We start from the raw sequence: 12,211 nt of genomic DNA on the forward strand, positions 1-12,211 counted from the left end.
CATAGGAGAAAAATGCCCTGCAGAATAGTCATTTCAGTAAAAGTATTGTTCTTATACCACCAGCATTGATTTGGTTAATAAGTTGGTCGTACATCCATCATTTGAAGTATTCTTACCTAGTCATGAAATGTAGGACATCACCACCACCGTTGTCTTTATCGGTACACTTCCCGTATCTCACTATCAATCAATTTACCCTATCCAAGATAAATATATACCCTATTCAAGACACCATCACCACAATTAGTATCATTATTTTAGCCAATTAGATTATCTTAAACGTCTATGCATATTGACTTCTTTTTACAATAATATACGGTAATAACTAAATCACAATCATTGTACTGAAATTTTCTGGAAGATAACAAAAAAGTTTTTATTAAACTATTCGGCAAAGTATTCATAAGAAATTATGACTGTTAATGCAGTGTCCAAAAAAGATCTTAAATACCAAGTTTCCATGTACCCTTCATTTAAACAAAATAATTTAAAAGTATAAATTATTTCCTTCTGATAATAGTTCAGTAACCTCTATTTTAATAGCAATTAAATAGTCGGTGTTGTATTTCATTGTGTTTATTAATCTTTTTATGGAATACCTACCATTATTTTCGTACTTGTTCCCATGGCATTTACTATTGTTCTATGTGACTTTCATGTGTATTGTTGGATTGAGTTCCTTTCATGGATGGATATTCTGTATCAGGTATTGTTCTTGGGTTTAATTCCATTCGTTAATAGTTTGTTTGATTGTTATTTTACCTGACTATTTACATGTTTTGAGTACATTCCCAACCGTTTTTATATTAACTATTTCGATGTTGTAAAATTAGTTTAATTAATTCTAAAGAAAGAAAGATTAGATGCATGCAGCCAAGTCTTGACTTAGCGACGTATTCAGACCATAACCACAGAGGAAATAATGGAAATTATACTAATTGTGGTTAAACAATAATGTGATTGCATTTTTAGGTCAAAAGTGCAGAGAAAAAGAAGGTGTATTACTTGTGTTTTTACATAGGATGAACTTTTATCGGAATATGCAAAACAACTTATTGAATTAATACGTTCCATAGATTATGGTTTTAAACTATTGACATGTGGACGAAATATACAATTTATTATAAAACAAAATACATGAACTCATCAAAGTATAATTAAGATTGCATACACAGATGGACCTTCTTAACTCAATCATTAAATGTAGGCATATAACATAGAAACTTAATTATATTCGCAACCAACTGATAAGCATCAATTGACCAAGTGTCCCGTTGACTCAGACCAATACGACTCGGGCTTGATACGATTAAGAAGAATATGCTCCGATTTAAAATGTTGCAAGAAACGACAACAAAGGCATCTAAAAACGAACATATGCAATTAAATATATAGATCATAAATTTTCGCCAGTTGATGTTTTAAACAAAATAGACTTGCTTCGGATGAAAGAAAAAAGAACATCAGTCATTAACAGAGTACCACTAGCGTTGACGTATTACATCGACCTTCCAAATATCCACGCAATAATTTGAAATAATAACAGCCACGCTTCACAATTATTTACCCTAGCTCATGGTCCCACGTTGTGACTACTCTTCGACAGTTTACCTGATCTGCTTGCTATTGTTTGGGTCTAAATTAGGTCGATAATTGGAAAAAAAGCAAAATGATTTAAAGTTTACAGACGTTATTAATAAGGCCTTAAATTGCGTTATTGTTTTGTACTGTAATGCTATTGTTCATCCTTTGCATAATATTGCAAATGGATTTCTAGGTATTTTTGAGAGTTTTCATGGTCTGAAAAATATCATGCTACGCCGGTTTTAATCACTATTTGCAATCTCTACTTCAACAAAGATGTACCCATTGATATATTTGTAGCTGGTGCAGGTTTTTAGAAAGGTTCTTGAATACGACCAGTCAAGTGACTTATTTAGTTTCGACCCCACATGTACCCTGTTCGTTTGCAACAAGTGGGATATAGTTGCTGATAGGGTCAGTAAAGACGGATACAACGAAGGGAATGTGTGGGAAGATATAACGTCAAAGCTACGTAAATACCTACCAGAAGATTCGCTATATAAATCATCATATAAGATGAGCACAACAGAGGTAATTTTGTTTGCATACATCACGTAATATTAATGTTTTTTGTATATATTTTGTATATATTGGTTTGTTTAGGAAGTGGTTTATTTCGAAGTTTTACAGTTAATATTATGGTATCTTCATTGCAGGCAATGCGATATATAAACTCTGGACTTGGGGACAGCACATTCTATGCTGAGCTAAAGCATGGGCTTAAACAATTGGTCATGCAGAGTCAAACAAGCAAATCTAGAATGCACACTAGGTATAGTTGCATATGTATACATTGTTATTAAAGACAACATTAACTTTAAAAGAAGTTATCAACACATACACTGTACCATGCATTTCTGTATAAGAATACTATAATCGTTCAATATGTGGATGTGTTTATTAATATAAACGGTTTTGGCTGATATAACGAAGACAATACATAGCATTTGATTTTCCTGTGCTTTTGGTATGTGGTGATACACGCACTGCTTCTTATTATCTCACTCTAGATTTTACAGAATGTGAAAACAAAACGGGAAAAAAACAACAGCATACGTTTTGAAACGTCGTGTAAATACAAAACACCTTTGCAACTTAACTGCTCGTTTTGATTCGTTTATAATAGTAAATATAGAATTAAAGTGAAATGTGGCCCACCCAATTCACTAAGATTTAATGTTACATAAAATTATTTACCAACATTAAGACCGATTAATGATTGATGGAAATAATTTTTACTTGTAGTTGGATTGAAAATATGATTGGACAAATACACACGTATTTGTCGACCAGACGTCGACATGCAAATGCAACCACAAAAGAAAAAGCGCAGTTGCACGACCAAATTTACACAAAACTAGAGAAAATAAAAATTAACAAAAAAAGGTAAACACGGCGCTGTCTTCTTTATCATGAAATAAGTTCAAACACGTATTTATCTTTTGCGCCAAAATAAACATTGACTTCAATTGAAAAACTGGTGTTACATGTATTTATTTTGCGCAAAAAATTGTACTTAAAGTTTTAAATTTATTGTTCTTTTTAATTATAAAAAATTGTTTTCGGATAACATGTTTTTTATGTTTACCTACTTGCATTTTTAACGTATGCCAAAACCGCAATCTATTTTCAAACGGTTTACAATAATTGGATCTATTAAAGTGCTTACCAAAACATGTTACGAGAAACGGCACACTCGTTATTTAACCATTATTATAAGAGATTATGGTATGTTTGCAAAGAATATCGTTGCATTCACATGACAATATTCATTGAACATATTGGTCTGCCGCTGATCGTTCTAAATCTTATTTCCAAAGTATATATATTACAGATGAAAGCTAAGTTACTAACGAAATGTAAAGAACACAGTGTTGATATGGGAAATGCTATAGGCGAGCGTCTTAGAAAGGAAGACGTTATTGCACGCATCCAGACTGATGTGGAGCATCTTGTTCTAGAAATTAGAGCGCCAGACGACGATGCTTTTCATTATATTGCAAAGCAGCGTGTAATGGAAATTGTTGTGAAAGAAATCGATTCCTGGGAAAAAGCTGGGCAAGTTTGGACAACAATAATTGAATATTTGAAACAGCAAATAGAAGACGAATTCACAATTCTAGACGAGCAATGTATTGAAGCAGAGGCTGCTTTTGACAACACGAAGATAATGGTGCATGGTAAACAAATTAATTGTAACAGTATAAATACTTATAATATAGATGATTGTCGTTAACTGTGCATTTTCCGAATCAATCCATGACATGCTCTTTACAGCCTGCTGTCTTTACACAACATTGCACTACGCTATTTTATTACACTGTATTCGTAAATCTGTTTAGATGATCTACCATACCGACTCCAAAAATATGATGATGTAATTATCTAAAACACATAATAATCGTTAGTAATCGATAATTTAAATGTTAGAATGAATATTGCTACAGTTTAACCTTTGTGAACTAATAACAATATCGAAGTTGGTAAAAAAATACACCGGTAAGAATTGTTAACACAGTTTCATAACCTTTCATTTGTAGATATATTTTCCTTTGGAAGTTTTGGAGACTTTTTAAAAAATCTCAGTTTGAACGACTCTTGCCTTGAACATGTTAATCGGCTTACATATTTATAGACGGGCATGGAGAGCTTAACACCAATGTGACGCAGTTGAAATTGTTTCATTTCAAAGTCTATGCGCAATTTACAAAACAAACGGACTGATTTCTTGCTTAAATTGCGGACTTTATTCCGGTTCAAATAATGTTTACACATCCATCTAGCTTACCTTATCGAAGAAAACAGTAATTATTGTGATCATAGAAGTGTTCCAGTTGTTCAATTAATCTTTAAAACTTTACATGTATTTTAATGAAAAATCACAAAGGCAACCACACTCTGGAAGTAACAGCTCAGCTTCCTCACTGTTTTAAAAACAAAAACATTCCAATACATTGTGTGCAGTATCTTTTGATTTTTCTTTACATTTCTATCGTATAACTTCCCGTTTATTAAACGACAAGGAGCAATATTTTAACTGGCCGAATTAAGGGCAAGAGTGGAAAGGTGGATGTCAGAGCATCCAGAGCATTACTGTTTCCAATTTTAACTCAATTTTAATATTACAATGTCCGGCGCAAGAATCAAATGACGCTCATAGTTTAATTTCTAAGGATACTGAATATTGTTATCACGTTTTCCCTGATCTCATAACTCTCAACACAAATAAACGCTTTTAACTCGTGTGTTTGTCTACCGTTTTCAGCACTCGCATTAGAAAATTTGCCGCAATATATGTTATCCATCCATGCACATAATATTGCAGAATAAATGTTTTCATCTTACTCGTCTAGTGTTAACGTAAAGGGAGTTGGTAAAGGCCTCACACATGTTGCATTTTAATACGTTGTATTTTATTTAAATAATAGCAATTATTTAATTTATAATTAATTTAAATGACAATTATAATACTTGCGAGCATCATTAATTCATACAGCTCGTTCCTCTACTCCAATTTGCACCATTTCTTTATTTCATATTTTCAATAACTATATCCGATAAAAACATGCGTATGGTCCCTGTGCCCTGAACTTGTTTAAACCACTCCAGCCAAAATAAACTTGTATTCGTTCTCAAATTCCAGCGATTGCTAGGCAAATCAAATTTGTCAAATTTTAAATACATATAAATTATCGGACCCGTCATAACAGACATTAAAATACATTATAACAATTTTCCGAATATAGGAAATCAACTCTTAAGCATATTAAGAAAATACATTTTCCAGCATAGTTAGTTTTTTAAAAATAAATTTATGATTTGAACAGCGAAACAAAGTGTCGCATGTAAAGCGCTTCCTTTCGATTTGATAGCATAGGTCAAGTGGAACGCCACATATCGGCATAATTGCCTGTAGAAAAAAAACATGACAAAATTACTGACACTTACAGTAAGACAAAATGTAACTTCTTATAACACTAGCAAAATCATGCATTAAGGGCAAGTGCCATCATGGCAATCAAACTTAAACATTTTGCTCTTTCAATCATTATAGCTAGCATTTAAGCGTGACACCAAGAACCTGGTATATGGATTCTATCTTAAGGTGATTGTTATGTTTCTAGTTCAGTGGTTTACAGGATAAAAATAGTATAGCCTGTCTGTAAGGATTGGTGTTCAATTAACTTCGCAGATGATGTAAAAGCAAGGCCCTGACGATAGAATTGCAATAAAATATCATATATAAGACATTAACCAATTAAACATAGACCGGGCCATAATATCAATGCATGCATAATTAACCGAGCAACGAAGCTTGAATATTCAGCTTTAGAACAAAAACAAAGATTTTTTTATTTTAAATATGGCACCATCTGGACAGTATTTAACACATGCATGCAATATGATGTAACAAATCCTAACGCAAATTTGTATACAACTTTTTTTATTTTCAGAGTTGGGGTATCCTGCAACCAGGAAAATGCCATCTTTGGGTGCATTTTTTAAGGATAAATGGGTAAATATAGTGTATCCATGGTTATCGAAATGGGAATTCAAACTAGGGGAATTTGAAATTTCAATGCGTTCGGTCGCTGTGGGATATCAACATATGTCTAGATTAATCAACCGAGAAAAGTATATGCGAAAACTAGTGAAAAAAGTAATGAAGGAGTGCTTCAGTGAAGAAGCTATTCGCCATCATGTAACAACAACCTATTTTGTGCCCATAGAAAACTACATACAAAAGCAATGCGACCGAAGAATTACAGGTAGGATAAAGGCGTGCAAACGGCTACTGATTTCGGTAGCACGCGATGACCGTATTGCAGATGAAATTTTAAATGAATGCCAAAAGATGGACAGGTCTTTACGACCGATAAATGATGAGCTATGCAAAATTCAGGACATTGCAAAGTGTAACGGTGTGTACATTAGTGAGGCGTTATAATAACATCTCGTTGGTTCAATTCAACGCCACCATTTAAACGGACAAGTACGCACATTAAATATGTAGAACCACTATAATTAAATATGCTGTTTTGTATTAAGTATGCATGCTATGTTCAAGAAGATTGTGTTAAGTATTGCTTTATAATTATGAAACGCTAGTCTGCTTTATTTCATGTTGTTGTTCACTATGTTTTTTGTAAACATAAACACATTTGGTGATAAAATACTGCTATGTATGATATGCTGTCTATATTTTTTGATGTAAGGAAGCATCAGTAATTTTATCTGTGAATTTACGGTGTAACGCAGAGCATAAAAGTACAGAGTGCTTATCAATAGCATTATTTCTATGTTATTGAATTATTAAGAGTGAAATTTTGAAAAATACCCTTGTTATTTTAAGAAACGTTTTCAAATTTGTAGTATTTACATTAAAACATGTAAATGGAAGATTTCGATTGGAAGCGTATAGTATCACTAATTTTGTGTGAATTATATTGCAATGAAATGTTTTCGCTAAGATGTTTGAATATAATTAAATGAATATGTATGAGTTTAGAACAAGAAACTGTTTAAGTGATCCATTTAGTAAATGTTTCTTTTAAACAAAAAAATATAATGTTAATATGTATTGACACTTTTACAGCACTTAAGACGATGATGTGTCCATATAACAAAATGTCAAGTAATATTGATAAAACGTATATAATAATTCGTTACAAATAATATTTTGAATTAATGCAAGTAGCTTGCACAATCGAGTCACACTTTATGATTGAGAATGCAATTAATAATGCTTGTGATACATACAATTCAATCTGAGTGAAAATTACTAACACGTATCTATTTTGTTCTGCTGTTAAAAGTAAAATAAGTCGCATAATTGTTTCATTCAACAAAATAATGTTACCAGGACATTTACTTTTTAAAAAGGTTAATACATTTATAAGATCTCCATTTTAACATATATATTTTAGACATTTATGACGTTATTTTACATATGTAGCTGCTGTCTCACAGCTGTTTATGTCATTCGTTCATCATCATTATGCATCAAGAAAGAAATACAGACATTAAGCTTTCATACGACTAACAAATGCTCAAAACGTCGAGCATGGATTTTAGGCTTCAATCTCAAAAGTTAATTTGTGATTAACTTATCATTACATGTTCTTGATCATAACAAGTGTTAATAAAGCTTTATGGTGAACGATGAGAAAACATCCACTAATGTATATTCATCTTATTGTAAAAATAATTCCCCACAGTTGAAAGCATACGAAAATATGTTCTTTATAATGTTCAATAGTTCGTCACTTTGCATATATAAACAGGAATAATATGGATTGTGATTTTATAAATTTATTAACTCTATTCCAATATAAACTGACTCTTTATTTACATTAAGTAGCAACCGATTTTCTGACCATAACGATCTTTCTTGGGATGTAAATAGTTAGATTATACCTGTACACATGTTAATTTCATGAAATGTTAATATTTGGAGATCACATTAATTAATCATGTCTTTGTTCCATTTAAAACATTACTTCAAACATGCGCGTTTTCAATAAACACTAAAGAGTACGACATATGATGCTTACTTTTTCCGGTAGTGAATATCATCAGTGTAGAAGATGTTGAGATCGTTCCATGATTGAGAATCGAATCGTGGCCCTTCTGAAAGTCACGATGAGAACATTTTCAATACCCAACCGCGAACTTACTTAAGTTGTTTATATTTATGTTATATGAACAACAATCCGTAATTGACTTCTTAAGGCATGTCGTTTTGCATTATATTGATATATGTTGTTGTTATGTTGTGACCCAATATGTTATGTTTTAATACCAAATATCAATTTATTATAAATAACTATCTTTTATTTGCAAACCTTTCGTCAAATACTAATTGTGTCGTGTTATTCAAAACTTTGCTTATCTTCTCTAACCTCTCAAACATTTTGAAAATAAAGTTTCTGTTCTTAATTTCCAGATATAGAACATGTTAATTATTTATAGTTTCCCAATATAGATTTGTTTTTACAGTATGTTGACTTGTGTGAAATAAAAGCGTCTCGTACGACGTGTGCATTAAACAACAGCGTACTTGTTTAATAAAGGAATAACAATCTGTCACGCATATTTTTATTTTAATGATCGTTTAGAAAACTGCTGATATTCGCTTCTAAATACCAGAGGGGGTAATCACGTGATGGACTAAAGGAAGGCACGATGGCGAATGGCGACGTCCATGCCGAGACAGGTATATTTCGCCGTTCTATACCCAAAATTCTATTTTTTATTTTTAAAAAGTAATAAAGGTTAAAATACGGCGAAAGAACCTGTTTCGGCAAGGAATTCGCCATTTTATTGTCACATAATTACACCCTCTGAATACAATATTCACGTTTAATTTATTCGAAATTTAAGTCAGCACAGATTAAATACATGAATTATCTTGAACATTTTCAAAAATAACGTTTCTGTTCTTAATTTCCAGATAAAAAACATGTTAATTATTTATAGTTTCCCAATATAGATTTGTTATTACAGTATGTTGACTTGTTTGTAATAAAAGCTTCTCGTACGACGTATGCATTAAACAACAACGTACTTGTTAAAAATTTTAATGATCGTTTAGAAAACTGCTGAACAATTCGCTTCTAAATACCAGAGGGGGTAATCACGTTATAGACTAAAGGAAGGCACGATGGCGAGTGGCGACGTCCATGCCGAAACAGGTATATTTCGCCGTTCTATAACCACAATTCTATTTTTTTATTTTTAAAAAGTAATACAAGTTCAAATACGGCGAAAGAACCTGTTTCGGCACGGAATTCGCCATTTAAGTGTCACAAAATTACACCCTCTGAATACAATATTCACATTATTCGAAATTTAAGTTAGCACATATTAAATACATGAATAATCTTTAAATTAGTAATTGATGTTATGTCAACATGCTATTTTAATACTAATATAGAAACACATAAACTAATAACGTTAAATACATATTATTAATAATCTCGTACTAGTACTAAAATAGCCGATACCGATATATTAAGTTATATTGTTTTCGCTTGTGTCTCTGTGACGTATGACATGAACACATTCTCCACGGAGCCTTTATACTAAGTATACAACTATAATTTCGTTGATTATCTGGTTCTACTTCTTCTGAAATTGTATTCTCACTGTTGTGTTCGTTTCACACAGACAATCATAATTATGTAGCATTATGAATGCCACCACCAGTGCAGGGGTCATTAAGACGTTCGAGGCAGGTTAATCACTATGCTATTTTAAACTACAATACCGGCTGATTTTTCCAAATGTTATTTTCATAATTCACTCCCTTTCTTTGGAAATGATCTTCGTGTATTTTATTTAAATGAAATCAATGCTAGTATAATAGTTATGAGACACTATAAGATACCATTATCGCCATTATTGTAGATGAATTGTACATATATAAAGCTGAAAAGTATTTGAAAACACACTTTATGAAAGGAACGTTTTTATTAGTATATGATCGAAAGGACTGGATCCAAACGTGCCTTTCCTGGCAAGGGTTGGAGAGTGCTGATGCTTGTCCGTTTTTTTTTCTTTCTAACCACCGAAATGATCAACTTCAAACCAAAGCCGTGCATTCTTTTTTTGTAAATTCGTGTCGGTCACTGACAAGTGCGCCAAGCTCATTATAATTATATGTTTAATACTATCACTTCATCATTAAAATGTGTCTTCATTTGAAAACTGATATATTTTGAATATATACAATTATAACGGGTGTGTGTGTGTCAACAATGGCTTATTATTATTGTAGAAAGTAAATAACAATGTTGGAATATATCACTTGAATGAAACCGGTGAGACCGTATTTTCAATTTCTTTACAATGTGGAATGTACTCGTATGACACGATGTTTTGTTAAACAATTAACGGATTGAGGACAGTGTCAGTGAATGGTTCTTTTACAAATAGAAGAAAATTAATGTTAAATTTAAAGGGTAATTTATTGGGTGAATACGTTTTTCCTATGCTAGTTGATCAAAGAATGTCTAACCATATGTTGTCGACAGGGATTAAATTATTATTTTTTAACTTCGTGTGGATTGGTAAACCACGAATCAGCCAAAACTATTTTACCAAAAGAATATACAAAAGGCGGTTTGAAAATTATTGATCTTTGTTAGTTTGTCAGTTCTATGAAGTGCTCATGGATCCGTAGAATTGCTACTGTGAATGGAAAATGGATAAATAATGTGACTATCGCCACCATGGTGCAAAAAGATACCATCCGACATTGAAATTAGACGGCACGTGATACCTTTTTGCACCCATAGGGAGATTTAATGATCGATTTTCAAAAAAATATACAATTGTGGAATGACTCTCCTGCACACTTAATAAACAAGATACAAAATGATTTCTAGAAAGATAATTTGAACTCCGAGTCGTGTGTTCAAGTATTTAACTTCAATCCAAATTTCCCATTTTTCATATGAACTATTAAAGCAGTTAAAATAAACATGAAGCGCAGAATCTCCTTTGACACTTGCTTTATGAAGCCTCATTTATCCACTTTTATACCGACATTGACGGTATAACATCTTATGGAATAAACTAGCTTGTCTCCCACCTTGTTGAATATACCTGTCGCGTACACGGACTACATTTTATTCTACCACTGAATGATTTTTCATAGAGAGCTCTACGGTAACACGTGTATTTGACTGTAGATCTACAGGTTGTTGTATTGAAAAGTTTGGTATCTGCCCGCGCAATTTCCGAACCGGATATCTGAACCGAAAACCGAAACTGGAAATTTTCGAAGTAAATAACCGGCGTCTCCTGCTTGATCATAATGATACAATAGCTAAAAATGATCAAATTTACGGCTTTTATATATTCTAAAATTCTCTGTATTTAATGTGATTGTATTTCGAATAACACATCGGCCTTCTTCGTGTGAAACAGTTGTCGTCATTCCGGGAGTTCCCCGTTCGATGACGTCAACGCCAAATTTAGCACTGAAATTTTCATGTTTTTAACAAAAAAGATTTTTTTTTCGTTTTTGAAATCATCATTTCACGTTGTTTTTCTATTTGATAAAAAATAAATCGTATGCCAATTTATTTAATTATCTCAAGAAAAAAAGTAAATGAACTGGTGGGCGGAGTCTATAGAGGCTATGTTACAGTATGCATGTCAGGCTGTGACAATAAACTAGGACGAAATAAATTTGTTTAAATACCATCAATACAAATGTGTGCATTTTGTGCAGCGTGTGGTTTTTCAGAGAGATATGACAGAATACTATGTGAGTATAATTCTGTACTGGAAATTTGTCCGACGCGTTAAAGAAAGGATTACACGGCGAGGATTGCCATTAGCAACACATCATTAGCATCATTAAGTGACTAACAAGAGTTTATAAAAACACTTAATTTAGTATACACGTCACGCTAACCTTAATGTCATCGTTAATTCATTTTTTATAACAATTAAAATGACAACTTTAATACAAAGTTTATAACAAACAACTTGGAACGATATGCACTTCCACTTCTATTCAGCAATGTCTTTATCGAAACTTAGTTAAAACCACACTATTTTATGGTATTCCTATCAAAGTTTACATTTATGCATGCTACAAACACAATCCGAAATA

General features: G+C 32.2%; 1 long non-coding RNA gene across 1 annotated transcript in view; it reads left to right on the top strand.

Annotated features, from left to right (window-relative positions):
* The window catches only part of LOC127851051 (uncharacterized), a 13,107-nt gene extending 4,064 nt beyond the window's left edge, over nucleotides 1-9,043 (top strand). The window contains exons 4-8 of the long non-coding RNA XR_008035630.1: nucleotides 1,885-2,115; nucleotides 2,241-2,356; nucleotides 2,830-2,970; nucleotides 3,419-3,764; nucleotides 6,039-9,043. This is a non-coding gene — a long non-coding RNA (uncharacterized LOC127851051). The remainder of the gene's footprint in view (nucleotides 1-1,884; nucleotides 2,116-2,240; nucleotides 2,357-2,829; nucleotides 2,971-3,418; nucleotides 3,765-6,038) is intronic.
* Nucleotides 9,044-12,211: the final 3,168 nt, after the last annotated feature.

Source organism: Dreissena polymorpha, chromosome 11 (genome assembly GCF_020536995.1).
Source record: "Dreissena polymorpha isolate Duluth1 chromosome 11, UMN_Dpol_1.0, whole genome shotgun sequence".
In the NCBI taxonomy this organism is placed as follows: domain Eukaryota; kingdom Metazoa; phylum Mollusca; class Bivalvia; order Myida; family Dreissenidae; genus Dreissena; species Dreissena polymorpha.